This window comes from Miscanthus floridulus, chromosome 4 (assembly GCF_019320115.1).
Source record: "Miscanthus floridulus cultivar M001 chromosome 4, ASM1932011v1, whole genome shotgun sequence".
NCBI classification, from domain to species: domain Eukaryota; kingdom Viridiplantae; phylum Streptophyta; class Magnoliopsida; order Poales; family Poaceae; genus Miscanthus; species Miscanthus floridulus.
Window position 1 is genome coordinate 74686297 of NC_089583.1, and position 16768 is coordinate 74703064.

A 16768-nucleotide genomic window follows, 5' to 3' on the forward strand; every position below is an offset into this window, starting at 1 on the left:
AGGCATAGGCCGTTCTCACGACTCGGCCGGCCTTTTCGCCCTTGAGACGATCTTTCGGTCCTTGGGTCCTATACAGCCGATTTGTCTATAAGGGGGTTCCTCGAAAGATTATAACAATTAAAGAACGCTTCTTTATTTATTTCGAGAAACAATGTAAACAACGTTTGGAAATTTAAGGGTAGAAACGACGTAGCTGTTCTATGTTCCAAGCGTTGGTGAAGATTTCGCCCTTCTCGTTGGCTAACTTGTAGGTCCCGGGCTTCAGTACTTGAGCGACGATATACGGCCCCTCCCAGGGTGGGGTCAGCTTGTGGCGGCCCTTGTTGCTCTGCCTCAGTCTCAGCACTAGGTCGCCCACCTTCAGGTCCCGGCTTTGGACGCGCCGGGCTTGGTAGCGTCGTAGGGCTTGCTGATACCTAGCTGAGTGTAGTAGCGCGACGTCGCGGGCTTCCTCCAGTTGGTCGAGGGCGTCTTCGCGGGCAGTGCGGTTGCTTTGCTCGTTGTACGCCTGTAGCCTCGGGGAGCCGTATTCTAAGTCAGTGGGGAGGATGGCCTCGGCTCCATAGACCAGGAAGAACGGTGTGAATCCCGTGGCTCGGCTCGGGGTATTTCTTAGGCTCCAGATGACTGACGGGAGTTCGGCAAGCCATTTCTTGCCAAACTTCTTCAACTGGTTGAATATTCTTGGCTTAAGGCCTTGTAGGATCATGCCGTTGGCACGCTCTACTTGGCCATTCGTCCTTGGGTGCCCTACGGCCGCCCAGGCCACCCGGATGTGGTGGTCGTCGCAAAACGTTAGGAACTTGCGCCCGGTGAATTGTGTCCCATTGTCAGTGATGATGGTGTTAGGAACCCCGAACCTGTGGATGATATCCGTAAAGAACAGCACCGCTTGCTCGGACTTGATCTGAGTGATCGGACGAGCCTCGATCCATTTAGAGAATTTGTCGATAGCTACCAGCAGATGGGTATAGCCTCCGGGTGCCTTCTGCAGAGGCCCAACCATGTCCAGTCCCCACACAGCGAATGGCCATGTGATGGGGATGGTTTGGAGGGCTTGGGCCGGGAGGTGCGTCTGTCGAGCATAGTACTGGCATCCCTCGCAGGTGCGTACTAGCTTTGTGGCGTCGGCCACCGCTGTTGGCCAATAGAAACCTTGGCGGAAGGCGTTACCTACGAGCGTCCGAGGCGCCGCGTGGTGCCCGCAGACTCCCGCGTGTAAGTCCTGAAGTAAGGATTGGCCAGCCTCGGTGGTGATGCATCGTTGGAGAATACCAGATGGGCTGCGCCTATATAACTCGCCGTCGCAGAGGACGTAAGTCTTGGCGCGTCGCGCAAGCCGTCGGGCTTCGGTTCTGTCAGCAGGAAGCTCTCCTCGGACGAGGCGATCAAGGAGAGGGACTCGCCAGTCCGTTCCTTGGTCGGTCTTGGGAGGCTCTTCGTCAATCGCCATCGCCTCGGGCTCGGCTGGCGGGGTCTCGGCGGTAGAGGGGGCCTCGAGCCCTGCGGTGGGCTCGGCCGATGGGTCCTCTTCCGTCGCCGAGGCGTAGTCGACGGACGGCTTGTGGAGGTCTCTGGTGAAGACGTTCGGAGGGGCCGGGGTCCGTGCCGACGCCATCTTTGCCAGTTCGTCTGCGGCCTCGTTGAACTTTCGTGCAACGTGGTTGAGTTCGAGACCGTCGAACTTGTTCTCCAGACGACGTACCATCGCGCAGTACGCCTTCATTTTGGGGTCGTGGCAGCTTGACTCTTTCATCACCTGATCGACGACGAGCTGCGAATCACCCCGTACGTCGAGACGTCGTACTCCAAGTTCGATGGCGATTTGCAGGCCGTTGACGAGGGCCTCGTATTCGGCGACATTGTTGGAGGCGGCGAAGTGAAGCCGGATCATGTAGCGCATGTGTATTCCGAGGGGCGAGACCAGGAGCAGGCCCGCGCCGGCCCCAGTCTTCATCAGAGACCCGTCGAAGTACATGGTCCAGCATTCTGATTGGATTTGAACGGGTGGCAGCTGTGTGTCGGTCCACTCGGCTACAAAGTCGGCCAGGACCTGTGATTTGATCGCTTTCCGAGGCGCGAAAGACAAGGTCTCCCCCATGAGTTCGACAGCCCATTTGGCTATTCTACCCGAGGCCTCCCGGTTTTGGATTATCTCTCCCAGAGGAAAAGACGACACCACAGTCACCGGGTGGGACTCGAAGTAGTGACGCAGCTTGCGTCGAGCCAAGACTATGGCGTAAACTAACTTCTGGATGTGCGGGTAACGTGTCTTAGTCTCAGAGAGCACTTCGCTGACGAAGTAGACAGGTCGCTGGATGAGTAGAGCGTGTCCCTTCTCCTGCCTCTCGACGACTACGGCCGCGCTGACCACTTGGGTCGTCGCGGCGACGTAGAGTAAGAGGTGTTCGCCCTCGGTGGGCGGAACCAGGACGGGGGGGTTGGTGAGCAGTGCTTTGAGCCTGGCGAGGGCTTCCTCGGCCTCGGTGGTCCAAGAAAAGCGCTCGGCCTTTCTCAAAAGGCGGTACAGGGGCAGGCCTTTTTCGCCGAGGCGGGAGATGAAGCGGCTCAGGGCCGCAAGGCATCCCATGACCCTCTGCACGCCTTTGAGGTCTCGGATCGGGCCCATGTTGGTCACTGCCGAGACCTTCTCCGGGTTGGCTTCGATCCCACGTTCCGAGACTATGAATCCTAAGAGCATGCCTCGGGGGACCCCGAAGACACACTTCTCGGGGTTGAGCTTGATGTCCTTCTTTCTGAGACATGTGAAGGCAACCTCCAGGTCGCCGACGAGATCGCCTGGCTTTCCTGGACTTGACTACGATGTCATCCACATAGGCCTCAACGGTTCGTCCGATATGTTCGCCAAAGACTTGGATCATGCACCGTTGGTAAGTGGCCCCTGCGTTTCTGAGGCCAAACGGCATGGTTACGTAGCAGTACATGCCGAATGGAGTGATGAAAGAAGTCGCGAGCTGGTCGGACTCTTTCATCTTGATTTGGTGGTAACCGGAATACGCATCAAGGAAGGAGAGGGTTTCGCATCCTGCAGTGGAGTCGACGATTTGGTCAATTCGTGGTAGTGGGAATGGGACTTTCGGGCATGCTTTATTTAGACCAGTGTAGTCCACGCACATCCTCCACTTGCCACTTTTCTTCCTGACTAGTACAGGGTTAGCCAATCCACTCTGGATGGGATACTTCCTTGATGAACCCGGCTGCCACGAGCTTCTGTACTTCTTCGCCGATGGCCCTGCGCTTCTCCTCGTCAAACCGGCGCAGGCGCTGCTTTGCCGGCCTAGAGCCTGGCCGGATATCTAAGGCGTGCTCGGCGACCTCCCTTGGTATGCCTGGCATGTCCGAGGGACTCCATGCGAACATATCGACGTTCGCACGGAGAAAGTCGACGAGCACGGCCTCCTATTTGCCGTCGAGGGTGGCAGCTGATCTTCAGTCCCCGACCGTCGGGGACGGTGGGATCGACTGGGACGAACTTGACGGCCTCCGCGGGTTCGAAGGCCCCGGCGCGCCGCTTGGCGTCGGGAACCTCGCCACCAAGCTGGACGAGATCGGCGATGAGGGTCTCGGCTTCCACGATGGCCTCGGCGTACTCAATGCACTCGACGTCGCAGTCGTATGCATGTTCGTACGTGGACTCGACGGTGATGACGCCGTTGGGGCCTGGCATCTTGAGCTTGAGGTAGGTGTAGTTGGGGATCGCCATGAACTTGGCGTAGCACGGGCGCCCCAAGATGGCGTGGTAAGCCCCCTTGAATTCCACCACTTCGAAGGTGAGGACCTCCTTGCGGTAGTTGGAGGGAGTGCCGAAACAGACGGGTAAGTCGATGCGTCCGAGGGGTCGTGTGCGCTTTCCTGGCACGACGCCGTGGAAGGGCGCGGAACCGCCTTGGAGCCGTGATCGGTCGAGCTCCAGGAGCTCCAGAGTGTTGACGTAGAGGATGTTGAGGCCGCTGCCTCCGTCCATGAGTACTTTGGTGAGCCGGGTGTTGCCGATGATCGGGTCGACGACCAGTGGGTACTGCCCGGGGTTTGGAACGTAATCAGGGTGGTCATCCCGGTCAAAGGTGATTGCTTCCCGAGACCAATCGAGGTACCGGGGGGTGGCTACCCTGACCGAGAAGACCTCCCGGCGTTCCCTCTTTCGCTGGCGCGCCGTGAGGCATGCCGAGGGTCCGCCAAAGATCATGAAAGCGTTGCGTACCTCGGGAAACCCATCATCTTTATCACCGTCCCTTTCGCCGGCGCCCCTTTTCCTGGCCTCATCGTCGTCGGGGAGCCCGAGCCTGGCGTAGTAACGCCGGAGCATGGTGCATTCCTCGAGGGCATGCTTCACCGGGCCTTGATGGTAAGGACAGGGCTTCTTTAGCATGTCGTCAAATAGCCCGGGGCCGCGGGGGCCTCGGGGATTCCTGCGATCTGTCGTGGCGACGTGAACGGCCTCGAGGACCTCCTGCTTTCCCGGGCGGCCCTTCTTCTTTCTCTTAGGGACGCGGGTGGGCGAGGCCTCGGGGGCCTCGTCCTTCTGCTTCCCCTTGGCGTCGTTGTTGGGGAAGATGGCCCCCACCGCCTCTTCGCCCGAGGCGAAGTTGGTGGCGATGTCGAGGAGCGCGGCGGCAGAGCGCGGGACGTTGCGCCCTAACTCTCGGACCAAGTCCCGACAAGTGGTGCCGGAGAGGAAAGCCTGGACGATCTCCGAGTCACCGACGCTGGGTAGCTCGGTGCACTGTTTGGAGAAGCGCCGGATGAAGTCTCGGAGAGACTCATCCTGCTTCTGGCGGCAGTTCTTGAGATCCCAGGAATTCCCAGGGCGCACGTAAGTGCCCTGGAAGTTCCCGACGAAGATCCTAACCAAGTCGCGCCAGTCGTGGATTTGCGAGGGGGGAGATGCTCAAGCCAGGCTCGCGCCGAGTCCGTCAAGAGTAAAGGGAGATTGCGGATGATGAGCAGATCATCGTCCGCGCCACCCAGCTGACAAGCCAGGCGATAATCGGCTAGCCATAGCTCAGGGTTCGTCTCGCCGCTATACTTGGTGAGGTTGGCCGGCTGTCGGAAACGGGCGGGGAAAGGAGCAACGCGGATGGCCCTGCTGAAGACCCGAGGTCCTGGCGGCTCAGGGGAGGGGCTGCGGTCCTCACCACTGTCGTAGCGACCGCCTCGGTGCGGGTGGTAGCCTCGGGCGGCTCCGTCATCGTGGCGCCGTCGCCTGCCAACTACCTCGTGGTCGCCTTGTACCTCGCGTTGGTGTCCAGGTCGGTCGCGCACCGAGGGGGCCCTGTTGACCGTCGGCGCGCGAGCGGGCTCGGGACGGATCGAGGCATCCTGGCCTTGGCGAGGTCGTGCCGTGGGTTGCTCCGAAGTGCCTCCGCGCCGGCGGGAGGCGGAACTTTCGGCCTGCTGCACTGCTGCGGTCTCGAGGAGGTCGCGGAGCTCTCCGCGGACCCGTCGCCCTTCAGTGGTGGAGGGCTCGGGCATCGCTTGGATCAGCATCGCAGCAGCTGCGACATTCTGGCTAGCGCGGTTAAAGATTGGGGGTGGCTCTCCGCCCTCGTTGTCGTTGATGCGGTGATGAACGTCGCGGGCCCGCCCTCGGGCTCCTCCGCCCTCGCCGCGCCCTCGCTGCTCCTGCTCGAGAGTGTCCCAGAGCTGTTGCAGAAGGAGTCGGTCCTGTTCGACCTTGGCCTGAAGCTCGCGGAGCTGCTCCAGGTCTGGGCGACGATGCCCCCCGTGGACGAGATCCTCGTTCCGTGCTGCCGGGGCTACGAGACGCGGAGGCGTGGCACCACCCGCCCCCGCCCGGGGCGGTGAACGAGTGCCCGTCCCTTCTTCCTCTTCGCCCACCGTTGGCATCCCGAGCCCGACGTGGAAGCACTCACGGGATGGATCGTAAGTCCCTTCGTCGTCGGAGTCGGAATAGCCGAGGCAGTAGTCGCTTGCGGCCAAGAATTGGCGTAAGGCCCCAGGGTTGTGGAGTTCGGAGAAATCCACCCCGGGCCACGCCTCGTCCTCGTCCGAGGGGTCGGAGTGGGTGCTCAGGTCGAGAGCGAAGCGCTGGCGGCGTTCCGAGGGGTGCTCGTGAGCGGCAGCGTAAGCGTAGGCGTAGGAGGTGGCGGCATTTCTCAACCCAAAGGGGTATGGGAACGGGGCCGTCTCCAGATTCTGCCCCGCCGGGGTCGGTTCTTCAGGGAGTGGCGGAGCGGGGTTAGATGACTGGGCATCGTCGTAAGCCCCCGGCGATTTTCCTTTGTCCAGGCTCAGGTCAGACAGGTCCCCAGTCAGGGACCCCGTACCAACAGCTGGTCGCAGGATATCGGCGGGGAGTGTCGTGCTGCCCCGGGCTCGCGTAGCGTCGGGGTGGCCTTGCTCGCGCCGTGCCCGGCGAGCGTGGCGAGAGCGGCCGCCCGGACGCCGCCTACGCCAGGGCTGCCGGGGCGTGACTTCGTCGTCGGACGGTGGGGTTCGAGGAGCGAGGAGCACCATGTCGTACTCGTGCCCTAGAGACATGAACTCTAGGCTCCCGAACCAAACTATGGTGCCGAGGCGCAATGGTCGTATGTGGTCTGCCATCCGGAACTTGCTAGGATGACGAAGCTGACACGCAGAGGCCCCTACCTGGCGCGCCAACTGTCGGTGTTTTGGAACCGGGGGTCCCTCAACCAACGAGTGAATTTGTACTGCGTGTCCCTAATCCCGGATGGTGATGCAAAGAGACACAAGGTTTATACTGGTTCGGGCAGTCGAGGCCCTACGTCCAGTCTGAGAGATTGATCTTGTATTCCTTGCACCGGAGTGCTCGCGGTAGGGGGTTACAAGCTGAGTGAGAGAGGGAGCCAGCCCCAGGTCTCGGCGAGGGTGATGCGAACTGCTTGGGACGTTGCTCCCAAGCGGCGTGGAAGTGCGTGATTCTATCGGTGTGTTTGTCCTGCTGCCCCCCCCAGAAATGGCCCTGGCTACCTCCTTTTATAGTTACAAGGAGGAAGCGAGAGGTACATGAGAAGGCTACTATTTGCTGACGTATTCCGCTCCCTGAAGCAGTATGGCGTCGTGGGAGTTCCAGTCGATGTCTAGTCGGTATGGTCTTCAGGCCGACGACATGCTGCGCTCTTGTACTTTTGTTGACTTGGTGAAATGCCGAGGCCTGGTGGCTGCTGTAGTAGGCTGTGTCGAGGCCTATCGCGCTGAGGCCGAGACCCACTGTGCCGAGGCCTGCTGTGCCGAGGCCTTTAGCGGGTGGCAATGTGAGGTCTGGGCGGCCATCGTCGATAGTTGATTTGGGCGGGACAGTGCCGAACATGCGTCTACAGGATACGGTGCCCTGTATCGTCAGCAAGGGATGGTAAAAAGGCGATTTGACCGTTGTCCTGTCGCGGCATACTGCAGATCGTGGCTTTCATAGTGAGGGCAGCTGGGTGCATTAATTGGATGCGATAGCCTGCCAGAGTGACTTTCGAGGCGGAGGTGACGAGATTGCAGGACGAGCCCAGCCTCGGGCGAGGCGGAGCATGGCCAGTTCGCCCGAGGCCCTACCGGGAGTCTCGGGCGAGGCGGAATCCGAGGCTCATCGGGGGTCTCGAGCGGGGCGGAGCGGTCGGTTCGCTGGCCCCGAGGTCACAGGAACCCGGTTCTGACTCCCCACGTCGTGTCCGTCCTTAGTGCAGGAGTTTAGGCAGCACAGGAGCCGGTAACCCTTGCACAGTCCCGTCGTGGATGGCAGGGTGCTGACGTGACGGACGCCTGGTCTGCCACGTCGCTGCACTGCGCCGTCGTGTGATTTGTCGGAGTGGTTGAGCGCCTCGATGGGACGTGCGGGAGTGACATGCTGGTCGTACTCGGTCTTGTGCGTCGTGGGGCTCCAGTACGGCTTGATGCAGGACATGGCGGGCGACGTGCGGGTTGCCGTGTAATGACGTCGTAGGGGTCAGCGGCTATGCCGAGGCCGAGCCATCGCGGGGGGCTCGGTGGTCATGGACCCTCAGGCTGCCGAGCCCGTGAAGCAAACTGTCGAGGTCCTTGGGGGGAGTTATTGGCCTTGGGTACTGATCCCGAGGCTATAGTAGCCCAGATGTGGCTTCCCACGCTGCATTGTCCTCGGTGCAGGAGTTGGCAGCATAGTGAGGCATGGGCGTCACGGTGGTTAGTACAGTGGCGGGTAACCCCTGCCCAGTCCTGCCTCCTGTCCCATCGGCCATTCTGCTGTACTGTGCCGGGCGTGCGGTTGTTGTCAGGGGCAGCAGTTGGCTGAGTTGTCGTGACACGACGTTTTGCCAGAGGGACGGGAGAAGGAAGAGGTGGCGGAGCGCTGCCGAGCCCGCCTTGCGCGAGACAGAGGGTCGGTGGCCCGGCCGAGGCCTTTGACGGGGAATCGGCCGAGGCCCGTAACGAGGGGGCCTCGGGCGAATCGGAGAATCGGCCGAGGCCCGCGGCGATGGGCCTCGGGCGAGTCGGAGAATCGGCCGAGGCCCTTGGAGCCTCGGGCGAGTCGGAGAATCGGCCGAGGCCAGCAGCGTTTAGCTGGTTCCGATCTTTACGAAGTGTAAGCAGTTGCTTTTTTGGGTCTTGCTTGGGGTACCCCTTCTCGCGGTACCCGACAACTTTGCTACAGTTAAGGGCAAAATCACAAAGTTAGAAAAACGATGGCAAAATCACAATTACACATATGTGTAAGGGAGCAAAAACACCATTTACCCAAACAATTATCATATGCCCAGACTATTTTAGTTGAGAGAGCTCCCGCCGATGGCCCATTACACGGGACAGAAGCCTAATCAGTGATCACATTCATAGCAGCCTGTACGGCCCATGAAAGCCGAGCGTGTGTACACCAGGCCGGTCTGTTCGGTTGGCTGGTTCGTATCGTTGCTGGTTCGTGAAGAAATACTGCTGACTGGTTTGTGTGAGAGAAAAATACTGTTTCGGCTGAAAATTTACAATCGTTTACGACAGCCACAGTCAAACAAACAGGCTGCCCGTTGCTAGTTCGTGCTCTGGGCCTGTGGCCACGCGCACCAACGCGGCGACCGGCGAGGCGACTATGCCCATCAATCAAATACCCAAACAATCTTTTCCCCAAGCAGCTGTACAATATGCAAAAGCCTTAGCCCCGATTGGAGAGGCTCAACGCGGCTCCGGCTCTGCAACTATGCCACTACCGTAGCGGAGCCGCATGGAGCACCTGATGTGTGGCTCCTCCAGCTCTAGAGACAGCGCGTAAGGAGTCGGAGCTGTTTTCCTAACCGCTACAGTGCCAAATAGTGATACACAGGTAGCTGAGCGCAAGCCCTAGGAGCGGCACCAAACGCGGCCTTAGTGATGTGTATGTAGTAGAATTTTAGTGAGTTGGCTAAACACAACGTGGAAGATAGTAGAAACAGGTACCCGAAACTACATGCCTTTTCCAGCCATGCATTTTCAATTTGTCATTCAGTTTTTATGTAGAGAACAAAATGTGTTTGGTGACTTGGGGATGTTTGGTTCTTTAGTCGCTCCTAAAATTTATATCACATCGAATGTTTAGATGCTAATAAAGAGCATTAAATATAGATTAATTACAAAACCAATTATATATATGGAGGCTAATTTGCGAGACGATTTTTTCAAGCCTACTTAATCTATCATTAGCATATGTTTACTGTAGCACCACGTTATCAAATCATAGACTAATTAGGCTTGAACAATTCGTCTCGCAAATTAGTCGCAAGTTGTATAATTAGTTTTGTAATTAGTGTATATTTAATACTTTATGCATGTGTCTAAACATTCGATGTGATAGGAATTTTAGGAGCGCATGTAGAAACCAATCAGGAGCTTGGCATACTAAGAAACCTGGAACCAAGCACCTTATCACACTTACAGACACCCAGACATCAGTGTCACAGTAAGCATTGAGTTGCAGCACCATCACAGTACAGTACAGACCCCAGCAGATGCACATGGACCAACTCTCCACACGAACCGATGGTAGTTACCACGACGGCCTGACAATCACATCGCATCCACAGTGGACTAGCTCTTCCCTTCTAGGCTTCTACAGCCCGACTCCTCTATAAACCTCGCCATGGCTTTCACGGTCACTCCCCGTAGAAGGTCTTCTCGAAGGTCTGCAGGTACTCAGGCTCGAGCGCGAAGAGCACGTTGATGGGGTCGTCCTTGTCGTAGCCCTGCGTGACGTAGGCCGTGCCGCTGCCGAACATCTGCGCGGGCGCCACGAACCCGGGGCGGCCCCACCCGAAGTCGGCGTCGTGGATGGGCATGCCCAGCCAGCTGACCACCCACAGGTCAGACTCCGGCATGAACTGCCCGCGCGCCGCCTGTTGCCCTTCTCTGACTCCAGCTCCAGGTAGTCGACGACGGAGCGCACGAAGGCGTCGTCGACGCGGGGCACCGCGCGCGCTTGATCCGGTCCGCCACGAACCCGAGCGGCTGCGACAGCACGTCGCCCACCTTCACGGTCACCAGGTCCCGCACGATCGCGTTGCCGAAGTAGGTGGCGGGGAGAGGCGGCCGGAGGCGCTGCCGGATGTTGGCGGGCACGCGGAGCCGCGTCTCGCCGTCGGCCGGGAGGGCACGGGCCACGCACATGGCGCGCCACAAGTGCGCCGTCACCGCGCAGTACGTGGACGCCCCCGGCGCGCACCGGGACCGGATGTCGGCCAGGAAGTTGGGCGGGACGGTGTAGACGCGCGTCACGAAGGGCCGCGGGGACCCGTTGAGGTACGCCGGCGAGTAGACCGGGTGCTCGAAGGGCACGTGCGGTGGGGGGCGCGCGCGCAGGAGGGTCCGGTCGTGGAACGGCAACCACGAGGGGGACTCCCCGCGCGCCAGCGCCGTCCACGTCCGGATGAACTGGATCGCGCCGGCGCCGTCCACCGTGACGTGGTGCATGCCCGTGCCCACGGCCACGCCGCCGCACTTGAGGAAGGTCACCTGCAAAGATCAGTTTTTTTCCTGGTTACACTTGCATTACATTCTGAATGATGTTCTGACTCACACCACACCAGCTTAATTGTTTATCGATCTGCCCACCAAAAGCAGCAGATCAATGCAAAACGGATTTCCAGACAGCAGATTAAAATTGTTCAATGTATCGTATATTTCTTCCATTATTAAATAACAAAAATTGGGCGCTCAAAGAGGGTCCCAATTTGTTCGGAGCGCCAAAGGTGGATTTGACTTGCAAGTTGCAGCCACCAAGCTCTGAACTTATCTACTAGTAATAAAAACATTATGATGGTAAGATAAAAAAAAGGCGCGTTCTAATCACACACTTATCTTGTCTCTCTCTGAGTCTCTGTACATAACGGTTGGCCGTTGTAGTCCACCGCCCGAGGATCCAAATCAAGCTTGCTCGCATCATGACAGCAATCGCTAGGCCAATTTGCAAACATCTTGAAAACATCGGCCACGCCCAGGACCTTGCCGCGATAAACCTCGTTGTCACCGTCAGGCATCCATCAACGACGGGCGGCGCTTCGTCGTGGCGTAGCGGCATCCCCATACCGGTGCCGGCCCCACGGCAGCGGCGATTCTGATCGATTCGACACATCAGCATCGCCGTCGCAATCTATCCCGACAGTTATGGCGTGGGAAGGATTTTGTTTTTTTTTTTTTTGTTTGGCTGAGATCGGTGGCACTTGGGATCATCAGCCTGTTCACTTGTTGTTTCAGCCAGAGCTTATCAGCCAGGTGATACTATTTTTCTCTCACAGTAAACCAGCATTAACCGAACTTATCAGCTCAGAAACTAATCACGGAACAGGACCCACGACGGTTCTAAGTGGCAAGGAGTTTTTTTTTCATTTTATACTTCATTTTCTGCAATATCATGCGCCGCAGTTTACTTTCGTATCATTAAATTTTGAGCAAATTTGGCATCCTACTCAGGAGCGTTTTGGCCGATTTGTAGCTAGCCTTCCCGTGCCCAACACTAGTAACTTCCCCATCTTAACCGCTTCCAGCAGCCTCGCGTTGTCCCCGTGGCCCGTGTGCATGAACTCGTACTAGTACTACTATCGGCCCTGTTGGTTCGATTGATGAGCCTGAAAGTACTGCTGGATAATTTATTATAAGAGAAAAATATTATTTATTAATTGAAAAAAAACGGATTATAAGATAAGTGAACCGGACGGATCGTCTTTCTGCTTTCGATGAACGAAAGGGATCTTTTGACGGTGAAAACTAGTAAAATGGGCATGTTCGGCTGCTTGGAGTGCGGCATCTTAACAGCGGTTGGCTGTCACGATCACCCACCGTCAAAGGACGTGATTGGTTGCCTGAACCGGACCGTCATATGGCCCATTCCGCATCCTTTGGTGCATTCGTCTGTGTTTGGTTGCCCTACTCATATCTTTCTCATGCTTCCTCCCGTGCAGATTTTCTCCTCCATCCCGGACGGCGCCGTCTTCTCGATCTTCACTTCCCTCTCGGTGTAGGCTCGTTCGGTGCTTGGCGGGAACCTTTGCGCAGAGCGCGGGAGATGAGGTCGTCCGAGCCATAAAGCGTGCGTGCGGGTCGCGGCTAGTGTTGCCTCCCTCACTCTTCGCCTCTCCTTCCGTCATAGCTTCGGTGCGAACTCCCCTCTAGTTCCTCCTCGACCTCAGTAGCCCTACCGAGGTGACCCTCAGCGGTGGATTTCTCTCGGTCCTCCGGCGCTTCGACGGTATATGCCACCTACGCTCTTCCCCTCCTCCTTCTTCAGTGTCGATTTTGTTGATTTGTTGGATGGATTTTGCTTAAAATGCTAAGAAATTAGGGTTCTTTGTTTAACATCTTCAAATCTGTGCGATGCTATACCTGATTTACCTGTTCCTAGCTCAAATCTATACATGATGCTTCGTATTTGGTTTATACCTCATGTTTTGTGTAGATCTTGTACATGCTGATGCATATTTTGTTGTACACACTGAGCAAAGTGCCTAGAGGTCAGTGATGTTGATTGTGTAATAGTATACGCTGGAGGAGCACCCTTTGGTGTGGCAGCCGCGTCTTTCATAGTTTATTTTGTCTGATTTTTTGCTTGCTAAGCAGTACACACCCATGTTGCATGCTCTCTTTCTAATGTTGCCCTCCATCATGTTGGTAGACATGACCTTTGAAGCTAGGCATAGGGCTGCCGCTGCTGTGGTTGTTGCAGTGGCTGCTTGTTTTTCATGTGGTTTAGGAGGAGAGTTGAAGATCCACGCTCAGTCATCTATGGTCCCTTGGCTGACAGGGACAAACAGAGGATGAACAACCTTAGATACATCTATGAATCTGATGATGTGCACTGTGTCAACCTTCTTAGAATGAAGAGGGCCCCTTTTTTCTAACTTTATGACATTTTCCGTAGTAGAGAGCTTGTCACTGACAGCATACATGAATCTGTTGAAGAACAAGTAGCCATGTTCTTACATGTTGTTGGTCACAATGAGAGGTTTAGGGTGGTTAACCTCACCTTCACACCTTCAGGAGGTCCACAGAGACAATTAGTAGGTTCTTTCAGAAGGTGTTATATCCGATAGGAGAGCTGAGGAATGAATTGATTGTCCATCCTAGAATTTTTGGGAGCAGAAGGTGGTACCCCTATTTCAAGGTTGGTATCCATAACTTGTCATACATAGGTCTCATTCATTACCAGTTTAGTGTCAATGTTCACTTGCACTTATGTTTTGTTGGTTTAGGACTACATAGAAGCAATTGATGGTACTCATGTATTAGCTAGAGTGCCTGTGAAGATGCAAGCTGCCTTTAGAGGTAGAAAGCACACCATCACACAAAATGTGTTGGCAGCCATGGACTTTGACCTCAGATTCACCTATGTGCTTGCTGGTTGGGAGAGATCTACACATGATGCTCTTATCTTGTCTAATGCTCTTGAAAGAGCTGATGGCCTTAGAGTGCTACTAGGTATCATCCAACCCACAAAAAAACATTGACACTTTGCTTAATCCTAAATGAAACTACTAAAACATATTCCTATTTGCTAATTTATAGGTAAATTATATCTTGTCGATGCTGGCTATGCAGTGAGGCCTAGTTTCTTACCACCATTTCGTGCCACAAGGTACCATCTAAGGGAGTTTGGTTCAAACCGACCTCAAAATCAAAGAGAGCTTTTTAATCTAAGGCATTCATCTCTTAGAGTAATAGTTGAGAGGGCTTTTGGGGCTCTAAAGAATAGATTCAGGATATTGGACAACAAGTCTTTCCATCCATACAAGACCCAAGTTAAGCTTGTTCTTGCCTATTGTATTCTTCACAATTGGATCCTCAGGCATGGGTAGGACGAGCATGTGCCTATTGAATCCATATGGACTCCTAACATCAATGGCAATGCCTCACAACCAGATCATGTCCCTGACAATGGTACCTAGGCACAATAGAGGGAGGCATGGGCTGCACAAATGTGGCAAAACAGGGGGAATTCTAGGGTGTAGTGGCATGGTGTGTACTATTTAGTAGCATTGAAGGAACTTGTATTTTAACTGAGACCTATGACACTTTGCAATGATGTAGTACCTATTTCTTTTCTGGCTATTTGATCTATTGAACTTATATTTCATATCATGCAATTTATTTTCCTTACGTACTAGTTGTTCAATGTTACGGTGGTTGTGGATAGAAAATGGACAATATGCCTAACCAGGTTGTTAACATTGGTGGTGAGGACAATGTGGTGGAACAGGGTGGGGTAGTTGCTGCTGATGATGGCAACCAAGCAGCCCCTTAGCCCAATGGCCCTATGCACTAGACTCCTGTCTAGTCTAGGTTCATGCTAAGGAGGTTTCATGATTTGGTGGGGTAGGGGGTCAAAACTGAGAAAGGGTTCAAGGAGGTACATGTTAGGTAGGTTGCACTCATGGTCTCTAAGTTTGCTGGGGGTCAATGTGAGCACCCAACAGATTTACAATTACTTGAGAAAGTAGAGGCAAAGGTGGGTTAAGATTGTTAGGATCAAGGATTTGTGTGGTGCTCTGTGGGATGAGGACCACCATATGATAGTACTTGATGATGAACACCTACTTGGCCACACCAAGGTTAGAAAACTGTCTAGATAACACCTCAGCTATCCCTTTTCTTTTCTTTTGTTCCCCTATGTCTAATAGTTATATCTGTTTCACTAACTAGGATTATCCTGCTGATGCTAAGTTCTTGAACACACCAAAAGAGAACTATGTTCAGATGGAGGCCATCTTTAGTGATAACCAGGCTACAGGCAGGTATACAATGGGCTCAAATGAGCCTCTGGGTACTCCAACTAACATTGGCCAAGGTGATATTGATGTCATTGAGGACATCACTGACTTAGATGGCACAGAGACTGATTCTGAAAAGGGAACTCCTTCTGGTATGGAAGGCTCTAAGGGTTATAATGCCAAAGACCAGGAGGAAAGGGTGGCAAGAGAAGGAAGCTTGCCCCAGAGGAAATAGACCTCATGAATGGAATGATCAAGGCTGTGGAGTCTATAGGAGATGCCCTCAAGACTCCATAACATAATGAGGTGCGTCAGGATCTTTATGGTTGTGTTGTGGACTGCCCTGGGTACTCATAGGAGGCACTCATGTTTGCCCTGGTTTACCTGCTGAAGAACAAGGCTGAGGGACTTTGCTTTGTTCAGATGACAGAGGTTCATAGGATCCTGTGGCTTAGGACCTACCTGAGCACAACCTACTTTGCTTAGAGGCACATGAGTTGACCTCTCCACCTTTTGCATATAGCCATGCTAACTGTCTTATGTTATAGGAAGTATTTTGATGTGTAGCACTGATCTCATCTGATGCTACAAAGAACCATTTGCCGTCTGACCAATGTTGCACCTAGTTTGGAATAGCATAGGAGCCATGGTGATGGATGTGAGGCTTTGTTGATCTGTGTGGTGTAGACATTAACAACGGGTGATAGATTGTCACTTAGTTGATCTGAGCCCTAAAATACCTTGGATTGTCACTTAGTTGATCTGAGACATTTTAGATGTTGTTATTGTTCTTGTTATTCTTATTGTTGGAGTTCCTATTTGACCGATGATGTAAACTATAACAATCTGAGGTGGCTGTGGGTATTCTTTCTGTTGGTGCTTTATTGTCTTCTTGTGTTTTCTCATACTTGTCATCAAACCGTGGGATACGTCCATTCCAAAGCAACTGTTGTAGGTATGCCTACCGGATGGCTGGGATGGACGTGTCCCACGCTTCCATAGGAGCCATGAACTTGCCTCAGCAATTTGTGTTCTTATTTGTCACCTGGGATAATTGCAGTTAGCTTGCAAGATGATCATAAGTTAGTTTACATTAGCTGAGGCCTATGTTTTTTTGTGCTTATGATGTCAACCATTTTTTTGACTGAGGCTAATACAATTGTGAGATCATTTTCATTCCTATGAAGATAACAGTGCCAATTTAAGTAATGGATTATGCACATTGATGACCTTGGACTTGTGATGTACTGGGGCATTGTTTCTTCTATCTTCTGCTTATGCTTCTCATGGCTGTCATCAAACCATGTGAGACATCCATGACCAAGCAACAAGGTCATTGTCATGTTTATGCCATTAGAAGCTCCAAGGTCATTGTCATGCCAAGCTTGTTGAACTAAGGCAAAGTTATTCTGTTTTCTTCTATTGTTCTTCATTCTGCAATAGCTGGTGGTAACCACACCAAACTCATACATGGGTACTCAGACCTGAGGCAATGCGGTCAACCAAACAAGACCTGAAATCACCAATTCATACACCAAAACAGTGCAAAAGGAGAACCAAACACGATGCAGGTCATCTGG

At 54.3% G+C, this 16768-nt stretch overlaps 1 pseudogene; it reads right to left on the reverse strand.

Moving 5' to 3' along the window:
* Positions 1 to 9921: 9921 nt before the first annotated feature.
* LOC136548653 (putrescine hydroxycinnamoyltransferase 1-like) lies at positions 9922 to 11512 on the reverse strand (annotated as a pseudogene).
* Between the last annotated feature and the right edge of the window lie 5256 nt (positions 11513 to 16768).